The sequence below is a fragment of the Ambystoma mexicanum genome, chromosome 2q (genome assembly GCF_040938575.1).
Source record: "Ambystoma mexicanum isolate Mex_15411 chromosome 2q, UKY_AmexF1_1, whole genome shotgun sequence".
Lineage (NCBI taxonomy): Eukaryota > Metazoa > Chordata > Amphibia > Caudata > Ambystomatidae > Ambystoma > Ambystoma mexicanum.
In genome coordinates, this window is record NC_090924.1 from 79,506,684 (window position 1) to 79,533,851 (window position 27,168).

The 27,168-nt window shown below is 47.0% G+C and overlaps 1 protein-coding gene across 2 annotated transcripts in view; it reads left to right on the plus strand.

Annotated features, from left to right (window-relative positions):
* Positions 1 to 27,168, plus strand: part of XPO6 (exportin 6) — a 1,073,945-nt gene that overhangs the window by 619,463 nt on the left and 427,314 nt on the right. The window lies entirely within an intron of this gene.

Sequence of the window (27,168 nt, forward strand, 5' to 3'; positions counted from 1 at the left end):
AAGTTAACTGTTAGGCCCTGTACTGAAGGGGGAGATGGCCTTTCAACCCTCAAAATAGCTTTAGGGGTGGTGTTAGTACCTTTCGTAGGCGTGTGTGTGCAAGATGGGAAATAGTCATTGTAGGATAGGTGAAAGCTAGATGATTTATCAAGGCTTATGTCAAATGAGTCCATACAACGGATGGTGGGGAACTGTCTCAAGAGCAGGTCATAACAAAATTGACTGATGGTTTTCTAGTCTGCCACATATGGAAAATGTGAGCTTGGATAGATGGAAGTAATCTGTGATGGCATGCAAATGAAATTGTAAGATAACTAGTCGGCTTCCTGAGGTTTCAGATGCAATGGTTAGGTGAAAATCTGGTTACGTACGTAGGCTGGCATCACAGGCTAGTTGAGAGGTGCATGAAGGTAATTTTAAATTAGATGGTTACTGTGGCCATTAAGTGGAAAGGAATACAAATTGGAGCCGTGTTAGTAGTGGCTCCCCGTTCATTGGTGAGCATTCCATGCATAAGCAGGGATTCTGCTTAGGATAGTGTTCGACCTGGATAAGTATGTCTAAATTGTCACCCAGATTTGGTGAAATCTGGTTGAAGAGGGGAAGAATCACTTGTGGGAGGATGGGATTAATCGGATAAAGTGAAAAGAGGAGCTTGAATAGGGTGTATAGTTGGTGGATTATTTTCCCAACATTGTTTGTGGGCTCTGCCAGCCTATGCAACATTCAGATAATTACAGATAGTATTTATGAAATGCTTCTTTGTGGAAAGCTTCAGACCTTGCAAACCTTTTTAAGCAGTGGTTTGTGTTAGGACGGATTTCTGTTATGCAAGTTTCCCTTCATATTCTATTGACCTTCACACTTTTTGCTATTGTTTTACACCTTGTCCTGACATTTTATGGAGAAGTGAAGGCTTTAGCTTCACTTCACTGGCCTGTTGCTCATTTGTTATGGGGGAAACTGACTAGTCCTCCAGTCTGTCAGTACTGTGAAACTGTTTCTCCAGCATTGGAACTTATTCATGTGCTTATAAATATTCCCAGTCTTCAGGCTGGTAATGCTCTGTAATATTAAAGCAGTTTTGCTTTAAAGCCTAACAAACTGCTTGTCACTTATATAGCACATTGCTGTCATTTTGGGGCCTTACTGCTCCAACCAATGACATTTGTCCTCCTTGGCTACACTCCTGGTAGCCATCTTCAGATTATTACTGCACATGTATATGTTGGGAGTCCTCCTTATTGACTGCTCACATTTTATGACTTCAAGTATTTTGGCAATTTTTGGTAATTTCTTCAGCTGCATCACCTAAGTGACTATTTAATTTTATTTAATTGATAGTTTTTTTAAATAAAGTTCAGTTTCTAAGCGTGGATCTGGGATTCAAACCTCTATTGCTCTGCGTTGTGTTGCTTCCAAGACCAGCATGTTGCCCCTGTGCTATCCTCCGTTCACTACTGGTAGCAGGGATCCGTGCCGGTGAAGATCCGGGCCATCCAGGGATCTTCTGCTAGCAGAGAACTTCTTGGGGAGGCCTTCTCCATTTGACGATGGCAGTTGTTAGGGAGAATTCTCAGAAATGTGCTAATTCCTCTCTACCTTATTGACCCCAAGCACTTTTGCTGTACTCTAGGGCTTTTAAATGTTTAACCTGGAGAGAGTGAGACCTTTTTCCCCACTCTCTCATGTATTTGTTCTGTGATTTAACACTGTGGTCCTTTTGGTTTTGGAGTTTGACAAACACCATAGGCATCCTCTTTGAATTGTGACACACAGCACCTTCAGTGCAGTGGCACAGGGGAAGTCTTAGATTTCCAAAAGGCTTAAATACCTTCTCTTGGATAAAGTACTGTTTCCAAGAGCAGTAAAGTGAAATTTACTTTAGATACAATTTGTAACTTTCTAGACCCAGCACACACTATCTTACCATAGGGTGCCGAAGGGGTAATTTAGCATCCCCTTTGTCTAGTTTCTCATTTAACATTTTTGTTACCCTTTCTACAATTAATGGCTGGTGGCAGTGGTTTCCTTTTTACTACTATTGTGTGTTTTTACCGCGGGCTGCGTTCACAGCTGCAGTAAAGCACCCATGGGTGCCCATTTTGTCAAAATTGTCCGGCCTTCTTTTTTTGCCATTTCTTGCTGGAAAGGTCCTTCTTGAGATTTACTCTGCAGGCCAAACCAGGTTTGATCCCTTTGTTTTCTCTTAGGCGGGATTCACGAGTGAAGCCCGCCTCTGGCTCCAGTATGTCAGACGGGCAGGAAGTGAGGCAGGTGCCCGAAACGCCCTGTGCTTAATCCCCTTGGTTACAGGAATGCACCCGAAGGTATTTGGCCGGCTGGCTGTCCAGCCAGGACAGCCACCCTGCTGTGTGATTGACAGCCCTGGCATAAACCTGCATAAAAGACCAAGCTTTTTGGCTTGGAAGGCAGTCGACCACTGTATGAAGGAATCCGAAGAAGAACTTGGAAGAGACGCCTGCTGCCACTCCTGGACCGTTGGTTTGCCCGGTGAAGCCCTACTGCTGTGATGAAGCTCCGAATTAGTCTCGACTAGAGAAGCCCTGCAAGGACGACTTCTCCCGTTGAGTTGGTGGGACCAATCAACTCCAAAATTAACTCGTTTGGACATCCTCCTAGAGCTGGCTGGACTTCTGCTGCTGCTGCTGGAACCAAAGTGCCAGTGAGCGGAACACCAAACGTAGTGCATCACTTTTAAGTTCGTCCTGTGCTTGTGGAAGTTCTCAGGACTCCCAGTCAGCAGGATGGACCAAGCCTGAGCCACCTCAACAGAGTGCTGGACCCCAGATGCGAGGAAAGTGCAGAGTGGTATCCGAGAGTCCGCTTGGTGCTATTTGATGAGACGCGAGGAGCTGAAACCGTGAAGTGCCGCTGAATAGATGTTTGTCCTTTTCTGCCACTGACCGTCCCATTGCAGTGTAGGAGTCCTCAGACGTCCTCCCTCTTGTCCCCACGACTGAGCCCAGGAACAACAGGATCTACAGAGCTGCACTTGAACAGAAGCCAGCTGGAACCATTTCTTCTAACCAAGGGTACTGTACAGTCTAAGAGAACTTACCTCTTGTTGTTGTATCTTGATCTCAGTTGAGACTTGTATTGGTTGCTTCTGTAGAGCCGCTTGCATCTTCTACCTCTCACAAGCCTCCGATCTTGTGACCCTACTTTGATTCAACTTTTTCTACAAAGACTTCTAAAACATTGCGCAAGACTTTTACTTACCTGCAAGAAGTGCTTCAGCTCACCTAGGCTTTTGCCTAATTGACATTGGCTGGCCTGGCTCCCTGAATGACTCTTCTCTCCTCTGCTTGTGTCTTACCTTCCCTCAGGGTAAGGGTTAATTTACTTTGCATTGGGGGGTTCAAAAGTACTTAACTGCTTCAGAATATTTGTGTGATTTCTTGTTTTATTCTGAAATCTCTTTAAAACATCAGTATTGCTCTAAATGTACCAGTGATTTATTAATGTCCAGTGTCCTAGCTATTTAAGTAGTCTGACTGTGTAGGAAGTGTCTGCGTGCCATCCCAAATGGGTATTTGCTGACTTAGAGACACTAAGAGTGTATATTTTGGAGTGTACTTGTGTGTTACTATTATATTGCCCCTTCTGAAGAAGGCTTATTCAAACTGACTATTAAATAAATGAATAAATGAATAATTGTTCAATCAAGAAACCTTGAATATAAGTGTTTATGTGGATACTTATCACTGTCAATCTGTTTAACCACCCTACTGCTCACATTGACCCCTCTTTAGATGAGACTGGCTGCTCAGCCACACTGCCAACTAGTGTATTACAGACTTATACCAAAGGTTGGGGTTCCTATTACCAGGAGGTCAAGGTTGCTGTAGTGCACCCTAAGGGTACTGCTCCAAATCTTGCCTAACATTGGTGAGAGGCGGTGAGGATCTATTGTAGAGTTGTTACACTAAGTATTTGCTTTGCTTTTGTTCAACTAAAAACCTTCACAAGGCTAAGCTCCACTAGAACAGCAATTGTAACATGCCAAAAATGGATAACTTCAGCCAGGAAGCCCTGATCATTTTAACAGTAGATCAACTGAAAGAAATGTGTAAAGTCGGGAATCTCCCTGTTAAAGGAAAGAAAAATGAATTGATTGCAAGATTGTTTAACCCTCAATGTCTGGGTAGTAGTCCTGTCACACCTACTAACCCAGGAGTTGGAAATTGATAATGAGGATGATAATTTAGAGTCCAACACTAATGTCTTAGAAGAGCCAGAGGAGGGAGAAGAGTCCCAGGATAGGAACCCCTCTATGTCTTAGCCTGTCCCTTTTGCCTCAACCTTTATCCACTGGATCCTACAAGGTCCATCACTGATTCCAGAATGTGTCTCCTTAGAAAATGAGACTTGAATTGGTATTGAACACATTACAAGCCCAAGCTGAAGCCAAACATTAGGACATCAAACTCAAGGAATTGGAAATGCAACATGCTTTTGAAATGAAAAGATTCTCTCTTGAAAATGTTTCCTTCCAGAGTCCTCTAGGTCTTCGTCCAAAGAGGCCTCGCCTGCTCAAAGAAGCAGTGAGTATGCATGATGTGAAACTTGATATTTTGTATTGGTTGGGTGCTTTTGAATACAATCTTGGGATTCAGGGTCTGACAGGGAATCTGTTGAATCCTTGGCCTTTGTCTAGGCTCCCCCAAGTTGCAACTGATGCTGTAATGGAGGTGGTGGAACTTGAAAGATTGGAGTATGAGAATGTGAAGCTAGCTTTGATATCTAGAGTTGGGAAAATTCCTCCCCAGTACCTTAAGAGGTTTTGGACCCGCAAAAAGACAAATGTTACCCCTTGGGCTACCTGGGTGTGTGAATGTTTGAAAAACTTAGATGGTTGAGTTAATGGTTACAGAGTGAACTCCTTTGAAGGAATGAGAAATCTGTTTTTGTTGGAATCTATTTTTGATGCCTGCTCTCCTGAGCTGTGACAGCACTTGGCTGACTCAAGAGATTGATCCCAAGAAGCTAGCGAAGGCTGCTGACTTGTGGGTTGTCAACAGGGCCACTCACAAGGATTCTGGGGGCACTCACAAAAAGGATGAGGGGAAGCAGCACAAGAAAGATGACAAAGAGCATTCTAAATCTTCCCACCCAAAAGAGGGCCATAAACATAAGAAGGTTAAGCCATTTGGGAAACCAGGTCAGTCTAGTGAATCCTCTGGTGCTAAACCAGAGGGAGGTCAGCAGAAGCCCCCATTTGTCAAAACATTTGGAAAGTGTTGTTTGTGGGTCAACTGAAGATGTGAAAGTGGATCCCAGATACAAGGGTAAACATTCAGTGGTCCACACTGCCTCCTTAGCCTTCATCCCTGGGGGAGAAGTACATATGGCACGTGGACACTTTTATCTATTGGCTGTAGACCCCATTGGCGTCTCAGCCAGTATTTATTTAGTATCCCTGGTCTGTGGGAACAGCAGAATGTACATGTGTGTAACTCTATTCCAGACAATACTAAAGAATATCACAAGGACAGTGTACTTGTGAATGGTCAGGGGACTCCTTCCATTAGAGACACTGGGGCCAGCATTACAGTGGTGGATGAAACCTTTTTCAAACCAAAGGACGATGTTAAGGCACCCAAAGACCCCATTAAACTTGCTGGAGGCCCTATCCAGATGGTTCCAATATTATCAGCTCTCATCCAGTGCAACAATAGGACTGTAAGAATACCTGACAGTTTACAAAGAGGTGCCTGGGAGAGTCCTGTTGGGGAATGACTTAAAGGCTCTTGGAGTTGTATCAAGCACCCCCTGGCCTCCCAGTAAAAGGAAGCAGGAGCAGACTAGACTGGGCAGAGAGCAAACATTGAATAACTCTCAATGTGAAGTTACAGAAGCACCTATAACTCCAGTCCACAGGAAGAACAACCTTCTGATTCCAGGAAGAAAGAGACAAAGGGGGAAACCCAAGGTCTCAGGAAGAAAGAAAAATATCACCCCTGTGCACAAAACCAGGACATCCCAGAGAGGACAGTCCAATGTCACACCTGTGACCCCTCCACCAGTTGAGGCTGAGTGGGAGGACCAACCAGAGGATGGTGAATCAGCTACTGATGAAACAGAGCTGGACAAAGCCCTCCCTCCTGTTGGTTATCTGGATCCTAAAGACCATCCTGAGCTGCTGACTTTGCTTGCAGAAGGTGGCCCCTGTAGGGGAGACTTGAACAGTGGTCAAAGAGTGTCCTACTCTTGAAGGACTTTGCCAACAGGCAGCTTCCCAGATGGATAGGCAAGAGCCTGGGAAGCACAGGCTGTACTGGGAGGTTGACCTCCTTTACAGTGAGCCTAGCCAGGAGACTACAGAAGGCTTGTAGTGCCTCAGGAGGTGAGACCTCCGTTTCTACAGTTAGCCCATGAGATTCCTTTGGCTGGTCACTTAAGTTTTAAGAAGACCAAGGAAAGGATTTCTCTGTATTTTTACTGGCCTAGGATGGGGTCTGAAGTAGATAGATTCTGTAGAAGCTGTCGCACTTCTGACAAGAGTGGAGCTAAGAACGTGCTACCCTTGGTGCCCCGCCTAGTGGCGGGAGTACCATTTGAGAGGGTAGGGATTGACATTGTTTTATATTGATTGTGGTAGACCATGCTTCCAGGTATCCTGAAGCCATACCTTTGAGGCCTGTTACTGCTCAGGCAGTGGCTAAGGCCCTCCTTGATATTTTACCAGGGTTGGTTTTCCAAAGGAGGTTATCTGACAGTGGCACCAACTTTATGCCCCGCTACAAGCAGACCATGTGAAAAAACTGGAGTAACCTAAAAGTTCTCAACAGCCTACCATCCCCAAACCAATGGGTTGGTGGAGAGGTTTAATAGAACTATGAAGAGCATTATAGGTGTTTTAAAAGAACCCCTTAGAAGAAAGTGTGACCTTCTACTGCCATGCCTTTCATTGTTTATAGAGCGGTTGGCTTCAGCCCCTTTCAGCTTCTCTATGGGCATCCGGTGAGAGATCTATTAGCCATAATCAAGGAAGGGTTGGAGAGTGCTCCTTCCCACAAGCCAGTGAGAGTCACTGACTGTGTGTTAGGTCTCCGAAGGAGAATGACACACACGATAACAGAAGCTTCAGATAACTTTAAAGCAGGTCAGGCTCTGGTTAAACATTGGCATGACCAGAAGGCCAACATGGTTGAGTTTACCCAAGACCAGCTAGTTCTAGTTATACTACCTTCAAGGCACAGGGCCTTACTGGACAAATGGATTGGACCCTTCAAGGTTGTGGGCAAACTTGGAGAGGTCAATTATTTGGTGGGTAATAGAGCCATCTACAAGTCCATGGGCTTGTCCAGATGTACTAGTACCAAAAGCAGGATCCAAGGAGTTGAGATTCTGTGTGGACTATAGAGCTCTTAATGCAGTCACCACAACTGATGCCCATCCTTTACCTAGGACAGATGAGCTGGTGGACAAACTTGGTTCAGCAAAGTTCCTTATTACATTTGGCCTAACCTCAGGCTATTGACAAATAGCTTTGACAGGCCATGCCATGGGGAAAACAGCATTTTCAATCCCAGGAAGCCTCTACCGGTTTGAAGTTATGCCTTTTGGACTAAATAATGCACCTGCTACATTCCAAAGGATCGTAAATCATGTTCTGAATGGGATGGAGGACCTCTGCATGGCATACTTGGATGACATTGCAGTGTTCAGCCCTACTTGGAAAGAACATATTGATCACCTAGGATATGTTTTGCAGACTCTTGAGCAGGCCCATCTGATCATAAAGGCAAGTAAATGTCAAATTGGTCAGAGTAAAGTGGTCTACCTTGGACATGAGGTAGGAGGAGGTGATATAAGGCCATTGCCCAGCAAAGTACAAGCTGTACAAGACTGGGCCACCCCCTACTTCTCAAACCCAAGTGAGCCTTTCTAGGTCTCAGGGGTTACTATGGGAACTTCATTGAGAACTATGGGACCATACCTTCTCCCTTGACTGTGATGATCTCACCCAAATTCCCCAAGAAGGTCGGGTGGAATGCTGGAGCTTAACAAAAGGCTTTCTTAAGCTCTCCTGACTACAACCAATCCTTTAGTGTACAAACTGATGCTTCCAATAGAGGTATAGGTGCAGTTCTGAGTCAGCTGGATTAGAAATTCAGGGAACACCCTATCTGCTACATCAGTAGGATGGTTTATAGTGATAATGTAGAAAGACAAAATGTAGAAAGTCAAAATGTCGAAAAATAAATGTAGAAAAAAAATGTCAAATTTTATTTTATGACGTTTTTGATTCGAAATGGGGGGGTTCCCCCCAACCCCCCTTTTTTTTTTTCTTTTTTTTTTTTTGTTTTGCCTATTTTTTTTTATTCCCGGACCCCAAAATAAATATATAATTTAAAAAAAGGGAATTCGAAAAAAAAAATTTCGACATTTATTTTTCGACATTGTCCTTCCACATTTAATTTTCGACATTTTGACTGACCACCCAGTAGGACACTGAAGGACCCTGAAACAAGGTGGGCAACCATAGTACATAAATGTTTTGCCATTGTGTGGTCTTTGAAGAAGTTTAGACCTTGCTTGTATGGATCTACTTTTGTAATTCAAACAGACCACAAACCCTTGAGATCCTTATTGGAGATGAAGGGGGAAAATCCTAAATTGTTAAGATGGTCTATCAGCCTTCAGGGGTTTGATTTTACCATAGAACACTGGTCGGGGTGTAATGGTCTCTCCAGAAAGTATGACTGACTGAAGTAAGGAGATTCATCTAGGGTTGGATTAAATACTCCTGTCCCTTAGCTCCGGGGGTGCGGGGGGAGTATTGGGGAGAATTCTCAGAAATTTGCTATTTGTTTACCTTAGAGACCCCCAGCACTTTTGCTGGACTCTAGGACTTTTTCATTTTTCCCCACTCTGATGTATTTTTTCTGTGATTTAACACTTTCATTTGGTTTTGGAGTCTGACAAACTCCATAGGCACCCTCTTTGCATTGTGACACACAGCAGCTTCAGTGCAGTGGCACAGGGAAGTCCCATAGATTTCCCAAAGGTTTAAATACCTTGTCTTGGATAAACTACTGTTTCCAAGAGCAGTAAAGTGAAATTGACTTTACTTACAATTGGTAACTTTCTAGACCCAGCACACACTGCTGGAGGGGTTACTTAGTATCCTCTTTGTCTAGTTTGTCATTTAACATTTGTGTTACCCTTTCTACAGTTAATGGCTGGTGGCAGTGGTTTACTTTTTACTACCATTATGTGTTTTTACCGCGAGCTGCGTTCGCAGCTGCAGTAAATTAACCATGGATGCCCATTTTGTCAAAATGGCCCGGTCTTCTTTTTTTGCCATTTCTTGCTGGAAAGGTCCTTCTTGAGATTTACTCTGCACGCCAAACCAGGTTTGGTCCCTTTGTTTAGTCTTTGGCGGGATTCACGAGTGAAGCCTACCTCTGGCTCCAGTATGTCTGGCAGGGGCAGGGGCAGGAAGTGAGGGAGGTGCCGAAGTAATCAGGACCAAACCTGAGCCACCTCAACAGAGTGCTGGACCCCAGATGCGCGGAAAGTCCAGAGTGGTATCCGAGAATCTGCGGTGGTGCTATTTGCTGAAACTAAATAGAAGTTTCTTTTTCTGCCCCTGACCATCCCATTGCAGTGTAGGAGTCCTCAGACGTCCGCCCTCTTGTCCCCATGACGGAGGCTAGGAACAACAGGATATACAGAGGTGCACAGGAACAGAAGCCAGCTGGAACCATTTCTTCTAACCAAAGGTGCTGTACTGTCTAAGAGAACCAACCTCTGGTTGTTGAAGGCCTTACTTGATCTCAGTTGAGACTTGTATTGGTTGCTTCGAATGGATTGTGACTTCCCACATATTCCTCATCTTACGATAACCATATCCCAGCTTCAGCTGCTTCGGAACATTTTTTCACCAGGGGGTGCTGTGTTCGAGACCACAGAGTCGATGTCCCTCGAGGGCTGCCATCGGGCACCAACGTCATCTGCTGTATACAGGGCTCCAGCAGCGCCCACTAGCTGAGTTCCGTTTTTCCGACGCAACTGCTTCGTGTCACAAACGGCGCATCTAAAATATCTTCGACGATGTCTTAGTCTTCAACTCCCTCCACACCCAAGACAGGGTTAAAAAAATGTCTGAAGTGTGGCAGGAAGATGTCTATTACCGACCCCCATCGGAATTGCCTCTGGTGCCTCAGCCCAGACCATCGGGTGGATGAGTGCAGGTCCTTTCAGGCCATGTCAAATAAGGCTCTTGGGGAACGCAGAGGTAAGCTGGCAGTGGGGGAGGACAAGTCTAAGTCTTCGAAAAGACAAAAGGATTCGGACGAATCCATTAGAAAATCTCGTCACGAGTCGAGGAGGTCAAGATCGGAAAGTCATTCGAGGAAGTCTTCCTCGTCTTTGATGAAAAAGTCAAGAAAGCGACATCATACGTCTTCTTCCCCCTCGTCGTCTTCAGAGAGGAGAGTAACTTAATCTTCAAAACACGATTCCCCAGAAAAATGAGGCCTTCAGGGCTTCGATGTTGAAAATATTCGAGAAAGCGGCCCAGACCACCTCGAAGTTGCCGCGTGGTGATCATGCCTCTACTCACTCTAAAAGTGACGGAGGAAAATCAAGATCCAAGCACGCAAGGGTTGAAAAAGAGATGAGTATCTTCAAGGGAAAGTTCCCCCGACACCTCACTCTAAATCTAAGCCTCCGGTGCACAAATCGGGGCAAAAGGAATCGAAGACGAAACTTGACTCGACATTGTCGATGACCAAAGCGTCGAAACCGATTACAAAGATGACGTCGACTCCTGTAGCTTCAATAGCATCAGAGCCTTCTTCGACAGCATTGAAGCCTCCTTCGACACTGTCGAATCCAGCGTCTAAACTATCGACGCCTTTATCGAGGCCTTCTCTAATACCAAGGCCCAAGTCGACGCCATTTTCTATGCCTAGACAAGTTCCACCTTCTTTGCCCGAAAAGGCTTTTCACCTTCAATCTGGAAAGGAATTCTTTACATCCATGTCTTCTATATATGAGGAACATTCCTCTGAAGAGCACGTCACTCCAGCTTGAGTTAGATTTGGGGCCAGTGAGGTCCCTGAAGAACTAGTGGACCCACAATCAAGAATAACAGACTAGTATGAATGCCTACAAAATGCCAGTGGCTTGGACACTACAGATCATGCTGAAATCTTATGGGAAGAGTCATCGATTTTATGGGATGGAAAGCATCTTCCCCGGATTTTGACCAGGATGACATGACTAATATCCTGAGTGAGGGTCCCTTAAAAGATTCTGTTTTACCATTCCATAAAGCTTTACAAAAAAGGGTAATGGTAAATTGGAATAATCCCGATTCGATTCCAGCAGTGAATAAAAAACTGGTACCAAAATATAGACCAGCCTTATCCGACCCAGAGTATTTATCCTAGCATCCCTCTCCCGAAAGCCTTGTAGTTCAAGCTGCAACTTCCACTAGGCAATCTGCTTATCCATCAATACCACCAGGTAGGGACGATAAAAAAGTTGATGCCTGGGCCCGGAAAGCCTTTACTTCGGGCAGCATGGCCCTGAAATCAACTATTGTCACTTGCACGTTAGCAAGATTTACTTTTACCCTGTGGGACTGTATGTCAACAGCGGCTGAACGCATCCCGGAAGGTGAGGAACGGGATAGTTTCCTGGCTATAGTGAAGGATGGTAAAGAGGCTGTGGAGGAATGCCTTCAGACAGGATTGAACACTGCGAATTGTATAAGCAGGTCCATGGCTTCTAGCACTGTCTTGCGCAGATTCGCATGGCTAAGAGAATCTGGATTCGCACCGGATGTGCTGTCTAGACTACTTAATATGCCCTTTGACGGGTTGAGGTTTTTTGGCAGCAAGGCAGATGAGAGCCTGGAGAAGCTGCACACCTCGAAAGCGGCAGCAAAATCACTCAGCGCCGCTATAAAACAACCTCATCAACACTCTTACGCAGGCTCATCTTCCTGGAAGAGTTGCCCTTTTCGCTTTGATTCCTCTTTTGGAAAAGGGAGAGGGCAGGCCACTCAGAGGCCAACAGAGAAAACCTTTTTGTGGTGTAAAAGGGAGAGGTGCTAGATCAGCCACAGCAGCGGCTACTACCTCCTCAGCCACTGCTGCAGCCGCTGCAAAGCCACTTTGAGGACTTAACCCACAAAACTCTGGTGGGAGGCAGAATCACTCAGTATCTGGACGAATGGCAGGGCATTACGTCAGATGCTGGGGCGCTAGAGATAGTGACCCATGGTTACTGTCTTCCTTTTCATCAAAGACTTCAAGATCATCCACCGGGAGCTAACTCTGTAAAAATTCCAGACCCGCTCCTTGTGCAGGAGATTTTAACTCTGCTAGAGAAAGGTGCAATAGACCATGTACCTGTAGCGGAGAGGAACAAGGGTTGGTACTCCCCCTATTTTCTCATCCCCAAAAAGGACGGGGGATTGAGACCCATCTTGGACTTGAGAAGCTTGAACAAGTTCCTCAGGAAGGACAAGTTCAAGATGGTGACCCTTTCTCAGATCCTTCACGCTCTTCAACTTCAGCACTTGCTGGTTTCATTGGACCTTCAGGATGCTAACGTTCATGTGCCAATTCATCTCAAACACAGAAAGTACCTGAGGTTCGCAATTGGTGGTTCTCATTATCAGTTTCGAGTTCTACCATTTGGGCTAACCTCCTCCCTGAGGGTTTTCACCAAACTGATGGCGGTGGTGGCAGCGAGTATCCGAAGAAAGGGGATTCACGTCTACCCTTATCTGGACGATTGGCTAAAAAGGGCGAGTTCATCTGAACGAGCCCAGGAACATCTGGCCTTGACCTGCCATTTCTTACACAGGCTGGGTTTCTCCCTCAATTACAAGAAGTCCCAAATGATTCCAAGCCAAAAACTCCAATTCATCGGAGCGATCCTGGATACTTCCTCAGGGAAAGCCTCGCCTCCCGAGGAGAGAGCTCGCCACATTCTGCAGATGGTAATGAAATTTGAAAAGGCCCTACATCTACCGGAATCCGGCTTCCTAAGGTTGCTAGGCCTCATGGCATCCTGCATTTTTCTGGTACCAGAGGCCAGATTTAGAATGAGATCCCTTCAGTGGGCCCTCACGACACAATGTTCCCAGTTTTCGAGGGAGATGTCAGATCTTCTACAAGTCCGGCCGGAGAATATCCTCAAGGGGGAACCGTTTTGGCAACCATGGCCGGAGATGACGGTAGTGACGGACGCCTCACTCACGGGGTGGGGAGCCCACACCAACGATCTGACAATCGGCGGTTGTTGGTCTCCATTGGAGTCCAAACTACACATCAACCTTTTGGAGCTGAGAGCAATCAGCCTAGCGCAGAAGGCTTTTCTACCCTCTGTACAAGGAAAGAATGTCCTGATAATGACGGACAACACAGTGGCCATGTACTACCTCAACAAAAGAGGAGACGTAGGATCACTTCCACTGTGCAGAGAGGCAATGCAGCTCTGGTTCTGGGCAATGCAAGAAGGAATCTCGCTATCGGCAGTTCACCTGGCCGCAGAGCTAAACACGGCGGCAGATGCTCTGAGCAGGCAGAGCACAGTCTCCCACGAATGGGAGCTAGCTCAGGAAGTCCTTCAAGAGATCTTCGCCCTTTGGGGAACCCCTCAAGTAGATCTGTTCGCGACAGGGACAAACCGTAAGTGCAAACTGTATTGTTCAAGGGAATTTCCCCCGAGAGGAGCTCTAGGGGACGCGTTCGTAGTGGACTGGTTATTTCCACTCCTTTACGCGTTTCCTCCAGTCCCTGTGATTCCTCATGTAATCAGGAGGTTGAGAAAGTTCAGGAAAACCATGATCCTAATTGCCCCGGATTGGGCCAGGAGGAGGTGGTACCCGGACCTTCTGGACATGTCCATCTGCCCTCCAATACGTCTCCCACAAAGAGGATCTTCTCTCGCAAGAGGAAGGTCGAGTTCTCCATCCAGAGGTCAAGACATTCCGCCTTCACGCATGGTTTCTGAGAGGCTAAGATATAAGGATTGGGACCTCCCGAATGACGTAATGGAGATTTTTCTTTCGGCCAGAAGGCCAGCAACAAACTCCCTGTACCTGTGTCGTTTGGAATAAATTCAGTAACTGGTACAGGAACAAGAATGTGGATCAATTTCTTTGTAATACTCAACCAGTACTTTCTTTTCTCTTGCACTTAGCCAATTTGGGGCTCCAAGTTGGGACGATAAAAGGTTACTTGGCAGCACTATCGATCTTTAAGCGCTCCTCGGAAGTGTCCTATTTTAAAATACCTTTAGTCATTCAATTCTTGAAAGGGTTGACAAATGTATACCCTTTGACACCTTTTCAGGTGCCCATCTGGGACTTAAATCTAGTCTTAAAATGTCGTGTGTGCTCCTTTCTAGCCCTTACACTCTTGCCCATTAAGACTGCTCACTCTTAAGATGATTCTGTTTTTGGTTATAACATCAGCCCGCAGAGTAAGTGATTTGCAGGCACTATCCAGTAAGCCTCCTCCCACAATTTTCCATAGGGACAAGGTAATTTTAAAAGTCAAACCATCTTCCTTGCCTAAAATAGTGTCTCATTTTCATCTGTCACAGAAGATTGTTCTTCCTTCCTTTTATCCTCCACCTCACGCTAGTAAGGAAGAGGAAAGGTTACATAGACTGGACCCAAAAAGGGCTCTCAGTTTCTATATTTCCAGATTGACAAATCTCCGACAATGTGACCAACTATTCGTTATATATACTGGGCACAAATTGGGCCTTGCAGTAAATAAACAAACTCTATCCAGATGGATAATTTTAGCCATCTCGGAGTGCTATAAATTGGCTGGAAAAGAGCCTCCGGATGGATTAAGCGCTCATTCAACCAGAGGCATGGCAACTTCCACAGCCCATCAGAGGGGTGTCCCTGTGCAGGATATTTGTGCTGCGGCCACGTGGTCATCAATGCACACCTTTGTAAAGCACTACTGCTTGGACTCTACTTCATACCAAGCAGGACTATTTACAAAAGCTGTCCTTCATTCTGTCCATAATTGAAATTTCTAGTACTCCCACCTCCAAAATTACCACTGCTATGGGAGTCTTATCATAAGATGAGGAATACGTGGGAGGACACAATCCATTTGAAGAACAAGTTACTTACCAACTGTAACGTTCTTTCGATTGGATGTTACTCCCACTTATTCCTCATCGACCCTCCCATCCTACCCCTCCGTACAGTTTACGCCAGTTGCACTCTAACTTCCATAAGAGCCTAAAGACTGATCAACTGATGCCACCATGAATACCGTAAAAACAGAACTGAGGTAACGGGCGCTTTTCAAGCCCTTTAAACAGCGAATGACGTCGACGCCCAACGGCAGCCCAGGAGGGCATCGACTTCGTGGTCTCAAACACAGCACCCCCTGGTGAAAATTGTTGCCGAAGCAGCTGAAGCTGGGATACGATTATCGTAAAATGAGGAATACGTGGGAGGAACATCCAATCGAAAGAACGTTACAGTTGGTAAGTAACTTGTTCTTCTGTAGAGTTGCTTGCATCTTCTACCTCTCACAAGCCTCCCAGCTTGTGACCCTACTTTGATTCTACTTTTTCTACAAAGACATGTGTGCAAGACTTCTACTTACCTGCAAGAAGTGCTTCAGCTCACCTAGACTTTTGTCCAATTGACATTGGCTGGCTTGGCTGCCTGAATGACTCTTCTCTCCTCTGCTTGTGTCTTACCTTCCCTCCAGGAAACAGTTCATTTACTTTGCATTGGGGAGTTCAAAAGTACTTACCTGCTTCAGAATATTTGTCTGATCTCTTTATTTTATTCTGAAATCTCTATAACACTCCTCTCACTATTGCTCTAAATGTACCAGTGATATATTAATGTCCACAGAGTCATAGCTGTTTGTCACCTGATGGTGAAGGAAGTGTATGTGTGTCATCCCAAATGGGTTTTTGCTGATTTAGAGAAACGAAGAGTGTATATTTTGGATTGTATTTGTGCATTACTATTATATTGCTCCTTCGAAGGGATTGTGTCCTCCGACGTATTCCTTATCTTTGATAGATCATCTCCCAGCTTGTTGGCCTCGGACATTTTTTTCAGTAGAGGGTGCTGCGCGTCGATGTCCCTTGAGCTGATGTCCCTCGACGGCCTCTGTATCAGCGCCAACGTCATCACGTGTATAAATAGACTCACGCAGCGTCCGTTGCGCAGTTCCGTTTTTTCCACGCTTCGCGGGGCCTCGGAATATCGTTGCTCAGTTCTTCAGTCAAATATATCATTATTCCTCGTGAATACCGACTCGTACTCGATGGCTTCCTCATCCGAACCGACAACTCTACGGTCCGGCTTCAAAAAATGTCGAGACTGTGGAAAGAAAATGTTGTTGACAGATCCTCAGAGGATCTGTTTATGGTGCCCTCGTTCGGAGTTTGAGGACTGCATGTCATGACGGTGAAAGCCTTGAAGGAGTGTAAGGGGAAGCCGAAAGCGGTAAGACAGTTAAAACTTCTTTGAAAGTTTCCTCGGCGGAGTCGAGACATTTGTCTCCTCGCCATCACAAAAGACATTGTTCTAGGTCCCGAAGCAGTTCCCATCACTCTGCGAGATCTAAGCATTCAAAAAAGAGACGCCGAAGATCCCCTTCCTCGTCTTCGTCTTCGTCTTCTTCCGTTTCCCCAAAAAGGGTCTCCTGCCCCACAAAACAAAGCTCTAGGGCTGAGTGGGAGGAATTCAGGAAAAAGATGCTAAGCGTCTTCGAGAAAGCGGCTTTGACCCCCTCGAAGACTGCTGAGGGTGATACCCTGGGTGAAAGACCCGAAAAATCAAAAAGCCGCGAGTCGCAGCACCCGGCGAAAGAAGCCACTTGAGAGCGTCACAAACCCTCGAGTAACGGCAAAGTTGCGTCTTTGACGCCGTCGTCGAAGATCCCTTCGACACATAGATCGGTGTCGTCGACGCCGTTATCAAAGGGTTCTTCGACGCACAGGTCAGTCGAGTCGACGCCGTCTTCGACACCGAGAAAGGATAAACCCACGGCCACCTCACAGCCAGTGGCCATACCCAGAGCCTCGAGCACGAGAATGTTGTCGACAACCTCAAGTAGAATCCCGATACTCTCGAGTTCATCGAGGCCTCTACCACCTTTCTTGACGCCTTTTTCAATGGCTTCGAAGCCTTTAACGTCTGCGTCGACGACGTCGATGTTTTCTCAGCCAATCATGACGAATTTGGCTCCTTCTGCTCTGGAAATGGGTTTACACCATTTGCAAGACCTGATCACTCCAGAGTCTTATCTCCTATTCATGAAGAAGGGGAGGATTCGGATCAGGAAAGACCTTTTAAGTTGCAGGGATTTGCAACTCCTGCACCAGAGGAATTTACCTCTGAGGAAGGTAGCTTGAAAGACCTCCATGAATCCCTACAGGAAGCAAGTGGGTTGGACACTTCCCCAGAAGTGGAATTTGCACACCAGACCCAGGGGAACATGCTGAAACCCCTTATAGAACCTTGATGGCAAGGATAATAGTTTATGGGGTGGTCCACACCCTCGCCTGCTTTTCAGCAAGACGCGCTCACAGACATCTTGGTCAAAGGTCCACAGGAGGATCCTGTGGTGCCATTTCATGCGGCATTACAAAGGAGAATATTGGCAAACTGGGAAACACCTAAGGTAATCCCGGCGGTTAACAAACAATTATCAGCTAAATATAGGGTGTCTTCTGCTGACCCTGAATTTTTATCCAGACACCCAACTCCTGGGAGTCTGGTTGTTCAGGCAGCTACTTCAGCAGGTAGTAAATGGCTTACCCTACTGTTCCACAGGATAGGGATGATAAGAGATATGACTCTAAGGCCAAAAAAATCTTTTCTGCATGTAGCATGGCATTGGAATCCATCAATGCTGCTTGTACGCTCGCAAGGTTCAGCCACACACTTTGGGAGTGTGCTTCATCAGCGGCTGACTGCCTCCCGGATGGAGAAGAAAGGGAAGTGTTCCTAAACATCATCAAGGATGGTAAAGACGCTATGTGCGAAACCCTCCAAACTGGCATCGATTCTGCTGACGGCATCAGAAGGGCCATGGCGGCAAGTACAACAACCCAGAGATTTGCTTGGTTGCGAAAGTCTGGTTTTGCTCCAGATGTGCAAAGCAGACTCTTGAATATGCCCTTTGACGGCTCATCTTTGTTTGGTAAGAAGGTGGATGACAGTTTAGAAAAAGTACAAACATCAAAGGTAGCAGCAAAATCCCTAGGAGCTGCAATCCGTCAGACACCTTATCGCCCCTCAGGAACCTCTTGGAGAGGTAAGTCCTTTCGCTTCTATTCCGCATTCGGAAAAGGCAGAGGACAGCCGGTTCAAAGGGGTCCGAAAAAATTCACCTGAGGTGGACGGGGTAAAAATGCAAAAGCCGCAGCAGGTGCCTCTTTACCCTCGGCATCTGCATCAGCAGCCTCCAAACAACTCTGAGGACTCTCTTCACAAAACACCAGTAGGGGGCAGATTAACTCAACATCTGACAGAATGGCAGGCTATTACGTCAGATGCTTGGGCATTGGAGACAGTTGCCCAAGGTTACTGCCTGCCTTTTCTACGCATCCCTCAGTCATCCACCGGGGAACAGCTCTCTGAAAGTTCCAGATCCGCTCCTCTTGCAAGAAATTGTAGACCTGCTAGAGAAAGGTGCCATAGAACCGGCACCTGTAGCGGGGAGGAGGTTCTCCCCCCCCCTACTTTCTCATACCGAATAAAGGCGGAGGACTGAGACCTATCTAGGACTTACGAGAATTGAACAAGTTCCTCAGGAAGGAAGTGTTCAAGATGGTATCTCTCTCAGATCCTTCAGGTCCTCCAGCTCCAGGATTGGCTGGTATCTCTGGACCTCCAGGATGCTTATTTCTATGTGCCAATCCATCTCAAACACAGGAAATACCTGAGGTTCGCAATTGGCGGCTTCCATTATCAATTTCGAGTTCTGCCATTTGGGCTGACCTCCGCCCCGAGGGTCTTCACCAAGCTAATGTCGGTAGTGGCTGCAAGTCTAAGGAGGGAAGGGATCCACGTCTACCCCTACCTGGACGATTGGCTGATGAGAGGTGTATCTTCGGAACAAGCTCAGATCCAGCTGGATTATGTCTGCCACTTCCTTCACAAACTGGGCTTCTCCCTCAATTTAAAGAAGTCACAGATGATACCATCAGAGACTCCAGTTCATTGGAGCGGTCCTGGACACTTCCCTGAGAAAAGCCTCGCCACCAGAGGTGGGGCTCAAGATATTCTGCAGATGGTCACCAAGTTTCAAAATGCCCAACGTCTCCCAGCCTTCGACTTTTTGAGGTTGCTAGGCCTCATGGCATCCTGCATCTTCCTTGTGCCAAAGGCTCGCCTGAGAATGAGATCTCTTCAGTGGGCACTGAGAACTCAGTGGTCGCAATTCTCAGGGAGAATGACGGACCTCTTTCAGGATCCGGACAAGGTGGCTGGAGACCTTCAGTGGTGGGCCTGCCAGAAAAACATCTTGAAGGGGGGGGAACTGTTTTGGCAACCATGGCCGGAGATAACAGTAGTCACAGATGCCTCACTCACGGGGTGGGGAACCCATACCAACGACTTGACCATCAGCGGTCGTTGGTCTCCATCGGAGTCCAGACTACATATCAACCTGTTAGAGCTGAGAGCAATCAGACTAGCGCTGAAACCTTTTCTGCCATCTGTACAGGGGAAAAATGTCATGATAATGACGGACAACACAGCGGCCATGCACTACCTCAACAAAAGAGGTGGTGTAGGATCACTGCCACTGTGCAGAGACGCAATGCAGCTCTGGTTTTGGGCAATTCAAGAAGGAATCTCTATTGCCAGTTCACCTAGCCAGAGAGAAGAACTTGACGGCGGACACTCTGAGCAGGTATGGCACAGTCTCCCACGAGTGGGAACTAGCTCAGGAAGTCCTTCAGGAGATCTTCGCCCTTTGGGGAACCCCGCAAGTGGATCTGTTTGCCACCAGTACCAACAGAAAATGCGATCTGTTTTGTTCAATGGAATTTCCCCTGAGAGGAGCTCTAGGGGACGCGTTCGTAGTGGACTGGGAGTTTCCACTCCTGTATGCGTTTCCACGAGTCCCTGTCATTCCTCAAATGATCAGGAGGTTGAGAAGATTCCGGAGGACCATGATCCTAATTGCCCCAGACTGGGCCAGGAGAACATGGTACCCGGACCTTCTGGACATGTCCATCTGCCCTCCAATTCATCTTCCACTCAAGGAGAATCTTCTCTCACAGAAGGGAGGTCAGGTTCTCCATCCAGACATCAGAACCCTCAACCTTCACCCCTGGCTTCTGAAAGGTTGAGATGCAAGGATTGGGACCTCCCTGATGACGTCATGGAAGTGTTGCTTTCGGCCAGAAGGCCAGCAACAAAGTCTTTATACCACTGCCGTTGGAACAAATTCTGCAGCTGGTGTAGAGAAGAGAATATCGACCCCTTTTCATGTGGTACACCAACGGTGTTATCATTTCTACTCTACTTGGCAAATTCAGGCCTTCAAGTTGGCACTATCAAGGGCTATCTCGCAGCGCTATCGATCTTCAAGCGCACTGCAGAGGAGCCTTCGTATTTCAAATTACCCTTAGTAATACAATTTCTAAAGGGATTAACTAATGTCTACCCTCCAAGACCTTTCCAGGTCCCTTTAGGGGACTTAAATTTGGTCTTAAATTTCCTGATGGGTACTCCTTTCGAACCACTCCACTCTTGTTCGCTAAGATTTCTCAACCTTAAAACTGTCTTTAGTGGCTTTAACATCTGCTAGAAGGGTGAGCGAATTACAAGCTCTATCTTGTAAACCCCCCTCATACAATTTTTCATAAAGACAAAGTTGTCCTACAGGTGAAGCCTAATTTCCTCCCAAAGGTGGTTTCTGAATTCCACATCACTCAGAAAATTACCTTACCTTCATTCTAGCCGCCTCCCCATCCGGGGAAAGAGGAAGAAAGGCTACATAGACTGGACCCGAAGGGGGCTTTAAGCTTTTACATCAGCAGACTTGCTAGGATTAGGCAAGCAGACCAACTGTTCGTAGGTTACTCAGGGCACAAATTAGGACTACCGATAACAAAACAAACCATTTCCAGATGGATTATTTTGGCCATCCTGGAATGTTACAAACTAGCAGGGAAAGAGCCTCCTCAAAATCTTAGGGCTCATTCAACCAGGGCTATCGCAGCCTCCTCGGCCCTCCAAAGAGGGGTTCCGGTTCGAGACATGTGCGCCTGCCACATGGTCGTCCGCACATACCTTCACAAGATTTTACAACCTGGATTCCTCCTCTAGTCAAGAGACTAGGTTTGGCAAAGCCGTATTACATTCGGTACATTCCTAAAAGGAAACATGGCATTTTACTCCCACCTCCAATTACACACCAACTGCTATGGGAGTCTATCAAAGATAAGGAATACGTCGGAGGACACAATCCCTTCGAAGAACAAGTTACTTCTTACCTTGTAACGTTCTTTCGATGGGATGTTCCTCCGATGTATTCCTTATCGCCCCTCCCATCCATCCCTGCAGTAATACTTCCCTTGTGGTTGCAGTTTACACTCCTTCAAGTTCAATAACCAATTCATGTAAAACAACTGTTAATGTCAAAACGGAACTGAGCAACGGACGCTGCGCGAGTCTATTTATACACGTGATGACGTTGGCGCCGATACAGAGGCCGTTGAGGGACATCGGCTCGAGGGACGTCGACGCAGAGCGCCCTCTACTGACATTTTTTTTCCAAGGCCAGCAAGCTGGGAGATTATCTATCAAAGATAAGGAATACGTCGGAGGAACATCCCATCGAAAGAACGTTACAAGGTAAGAAGTAACTTGTTCTTCTGAAGCAGGCTTATTCAAACTGTCTGTTAAATTAATAATTGTTTAATCAAGAAACCTTGAGTATAAGAGTTTATTTGGATACTTGTCACTGTTGATCTCTGTGTAACCACCCTACTGGTCACATTGACCGATCAGCCACACTACCAACCCCTGTAGTACAGACTTATACCAAAGGTTGGGTTCCTATTATCAGGAGGTCAAGGTTGTTGTAGTGCACCCAAAGGGTACTGCTCCAAATCTTGCCTAACACCAGTAAGAAGAGTCTTTTTAGGCCCAGTGCCAAGTGCGGGTTGAAGAACTTTTCTTGTGAACAACCGACACACACAATGCATTTATTGCCTGCTTCCGGACCACGAGGGGAACCGCTGCTCCATCTGCCTGGCCTACTCCTTTGTTCTGTCCCCTTTCCTCCATACTGCATGGGAGTCCCTCGATACGGATGGGAGACGGAACCTTTTTCACCAGAAAAAACCTTCTTCCCCTTTAAATTTAAAGGCGTACGCTGGCGCGGCCCAGGGCGTATGTGCTGCCCTGACTCCTCCCTCCGGCGCCACACCTCAGTCCCCTTTTCCGCGTCGACGGGAACGCACCGAATTCACCAGCGCTCCTGGGTTTGGCTTCGGCCATGTAATTCCACACACGGATACTTTGTCTCTTTTTTGTCTTATGTATCATTCAGGTACTCGGTCCTCAGGCGTCACGCTCCTCCCCGGTGCATGTCGACTTCTACAGGGTTCATCAGGTGTCCATCCTGCAACAGGCTCTTCCCAACTACAGAACCCAATGCCCTCTGCCTACGTTGCCTTGGCTCAGACCACGGTTGGCAATCATGTTCGGCGTGTGACTCGCTGTCCTCGAAGACGCTGAAGAATAGACTAGCCAGATGGAGGGAGCTCTTCCAGAGGTCGCCTCCAGAGGATCTCAAGAACTTTGTGAAGCATCGAAACATGCCCAAGGTAGGGCCGATATTTTCCAGCGCACCCCGCAAGGGAGGCTCCTTCCCAGGGACTCTCCCGCGCAGGAGGGCCCGGCCAGGTCCTTCTACCGGCACGTGCACCGAGGCTGCTCCAGCTACCGGCCTTCGCATCGAGGGATCCTCCCAGGCGCAGTGTTGAGGGACCGGAAGGTGCTGTTACCGGGTCTACACCCGAGGGGCTCTGCCCTTTTACCGGCACCATGGCCGAGGGGCTTTGCCCTAATACTGGCAATACGTCCGAGGGGCTACACCCTAATACCGGAAATAAGTCTGAGGGGTTGCCTAAATGCAGCTCTACTGACCCTCGGGTCGAGGGTGTCACACCTGCCGAGGCCCGAGGAGCAGGGTAGGCCTTGTGATCCGCACGCAAAATTCTTGGATGAGGCCAGACCCAGCGGGCCAAGCAACACATGGCATGCAGCGTGACAAAATGGCCACCGCGCCAGAAAGAGGCACCCTTCCGACACCATTCCAGGAACTTAGCGAAGAACGAGTGTCAAGGTGGGACTGGCCTCAACCAGGTACTTGGCCTACAGCCTATCCCTCATTTGCGCTGGGCAGCTCTCCTTTGCGCCCATATGGACAGGGTATGCAGTGGCTCCGGCAGCCCCCTGCTACCCTGTCGGCACCCCCTGCCACCTCTTTGGCCAGTGACAGGTGCTCTTCGAGATGTTCCAAAGACACCATCAGGGAAGTCATCCCCGCCATGCTAGCGGCACCACAGACGCCTCCATCGGGCCCCCATACCCTGGTGCAGCCGCCTCCTCTGGCTCCACAGCCAACTCCGCAACCTCTGCCACCTTCTCAGCCTCCGGTCCCTGTAACTCTGCCTCCGGCGCCAACCACTCCTCCTCCACAGGATCCTCCAGATCCGCAGGATAAGGATAAGGATGAGGATGAGGAGGAGGAGGAGGATCTGGACACGCCATCCTCAGCCAGGGCCTTCCACAAACGTTTTGCTGGCCTGGCGGAGTACCTGGGCCTCCCCCAACCCGAGGTCTAACAGCCGGCAGAGGGGAATCTGGCTGAAGTCCTCACGCAACGCCCCTCTGCCAACATGGGGACTCCACTGCGAACTGATGTAGTCTCCCTGGCCAAGAAGGGTTGGCTCAAGCCCCACTCGGCCCATCCGATCAATCGATGCCTGGACGCCAAGTACAGGCAGATGGAGGAGGATACACTCTTGCTCTCTACCATCCTCAGCCACACTCCTCAGTGATCCCTGCAGCATCACTATAATCGAAGCGTCAGTCGTCCTCCGTCTCCTCCTCTGCGGCGCTGCTACGCAAGGAGGAGAAGATCTTGGAAGCGTACGCCCAGAAAATCTACTCCCAACGTATCCTTGCACCTTCGTCAGGCCAACGCAGACGCCATGCTGGCTGCCGCCAATCAAAGGTTATGGCGGGAAATTGCGGACTTCCTCCCGGAACTCCCCACCCAGTGCCAATCACGCTTTAAGGCAGTGCTAGCTGAAGCCAAGCTGGAGGCGCATGACCTTGTGGAATCCACAGTGGCTCATATCGATACCTCAGGCTGTGCCATCTGTATTGCCACAGACATCAAAGCCTGGCTCCGGGCAACGAAATTCAACTCTGGTGTCCTGGAGCACATTCTAGATCTATTGTTCGAGGGGGGGTGGGGTGGCGCCTCTTCCACTCCTCTACGGACGAAGAGCTGGACAAAAAAACACAGGAAAAAAGGGTGGATGTTCCTAAAAGGTTATTTAGGAACTCCATCCCCTGCACACTATCTATTATCTGTAAAACAGATCAATAATTTGGTCAAGTAATCTGGGATTGTTTTAGGCTGTTTAGTACAAGTACTTAGTGATCAGAAAATTCAATATAACCATTTGTTAGAGCATAACAATCGTAGTTTTATTGCACAATATATAAGCACAACGCGTTTCGAGTAAACACTCTTCTTCAGGGGCAATATCACAATTCTTTAAATGTTTCTAGAAAAATAAAAAAAGGTACATTTTAGCATATTATTGGATAATTGTACTTCCTTAATCCAGAAAGCAAAGTTACAGATCAGTTATGTTATCTGCTATTCCTTTTGAAATCCACACGTCCGTTTGACAATTTGAACCATTTTTCAACAATTTAGAACAACATGAGAAAGCTAATACAACTTAATGCAGTAATCAACATTATTTCTAGTGATTAACAACCCTTTACAAAATCTGAAATCTAGGAAGAGTCAGTCGAGTCCAACCTAAGGCAACTCTGTCATCAGGTACTGTAAGTACTAAGATAGGAACATCACTTACCACAAGTGGTAGCCCAATATGGAGAAAATATTTTAATGTGGTGCATCCACACGTTTCTAGGGTAATCAGTCCAAATACTTGTAGAAAGTGGAGCTATAGATAAGAGAAAGTAACCAACTGTAAATAGAATGTACTTCTGAAATAAGGTAAAGTGGTAGAAGAAACGAAAAAAATATAGTGGATCTAAACTTACAACAAAGTAAATCAGTTCTGCACTGAAACCAAGAATACATTCCAAGACGTCTCCTTCCGGCACTCGGACTGCAACTAAGAATACAAAGAAGTAATTAAAGAGTAAGCTCGACCAAGCGAAGAACGGTAAAGGAAAAGCCGGCGATTGGCTAACAACTACTTACATTTAGGATGATACGAGTGAGGGAGCCATGATGCACTTCCTCCCACCGAAAGAGGATGTGCTGCAACCATGACAAGGCTCACTTATATACTTACAAGCATAATGCGTGACAGCAATTTGCTGCGCGCGCATGCGTATAGTTAATATTGATCACCGTCATAGCTATGACAGCACCGTGCATGTGCGGTAGTGTGATGAGAAACAAAAGGTAAACAAAGAGTACACGCAGTATGAAAGCGTGATTATCGGGACAAAAGAAGGTATTCCCGAGTGCTGCATATGGTAGGACCAAGAAAAGTAAAGGGAAATTAAATAAACAACCCCAATGACTACTACGCCAGAGCGTGACATCAGGGGGTGAACAATCGAGCATGCGCAGAGAAGCCGCGAAGTAAAAGGAATAAAAGAAAGCGTTAAAAGAAATAAGTTAGTGCAGGTGCAAAACCTAATTTACTGGTACTCGGAGCCTAAAAAGATCGAGAGGTAGTATTGCTAAAGCAAAGTTGGCAGAGGAAGTGTAGACCTAAATAAAGAGATAAAAAGAGATTAAAAAGAGATAAAAAATATATAAAGTATTGATGGTAAAAAACAAGTCCTAGTATTGTTAAAAAAAGGTCAATAACAGTCAGTCTTAGTCTAGAGAGTCTAGTGGCCATGAGTAAAGATAATCAAATCCTATCCTCATAGGGACTTAAAATCTTTAACTCACGGAGTGTGAGTCTACAGAGTTATGCAAGATCAGCGAAACACAATGTAGTTGTACTTGACACCATAAAGGCTGACGGGAACATCTAAAGGAATGTAAACCATAACCATTTGAAGGAATATAACAATAACGATCAATGGCAATAGTCAAAAAAAGGAACAATTGGTCTAGAGATGGTTCATATCCCATGGTAAAGCTAATTAAGTGTGTTTCACAAGTACGGACCCAGGTAGTAATCCTCATTCATACCTAGAGGGGAAGGTGAATCAAGGCAGTGAATCCAAAAGAGTTCTCTCTGAGATAGTAATTTCTGTAGATCTCCTCCTCTGGGGAGTGGACGTATAACCTCTAATATTACCATTCTCATTCATCAAGCCACTGTCACAACCCACACCTCCCTGGAAGTGTGGGGGGCGGGGGCTCACACAGGATCACTCCACACTAGAGGTTTCTGGTTCCTGGAAGACAAGATACTTCACATCAATGGTGGTGGTGTTCTGGGCTCTCAAGTCTTTAAAACCCGAGCTGAGACCAGGGGGCGTGGACCAAGATGGACACATAAATGACAGGCTCTGTGTCAACCAGTCATATGAGCGCAAACAGTTTCACCTCCCACAGGGATTTGAGTGGACCCAGGCTGCCTTACCGCAGAGGGAACCTTGTCCCTCTTAAGCGAGCCGGTGGGGTTAGCAGCAGCTTTGGGCCTGCAGATCACTGCAGGCCCAGAGCAAGACGCCAGAGAAATTAAACTGGTGGTGCAGACAGACCCACCGGGGGGGACTCCTACATAGACTAGCCCAGTGAGACGACATAGCAGTGCGTGGTCACAGGTGAGCCCGTGATCGTGGGGCAGCGAAGGTGGAGACGCGACCCAGGAGAGGTGCTGGGAGCAACCGTCGGATTCCCGCGCTGTGGAGGGCTAACATGGCAGTGAGAAACCCAGGCAGGCTGTGAAGAGAACCAGCGCGGA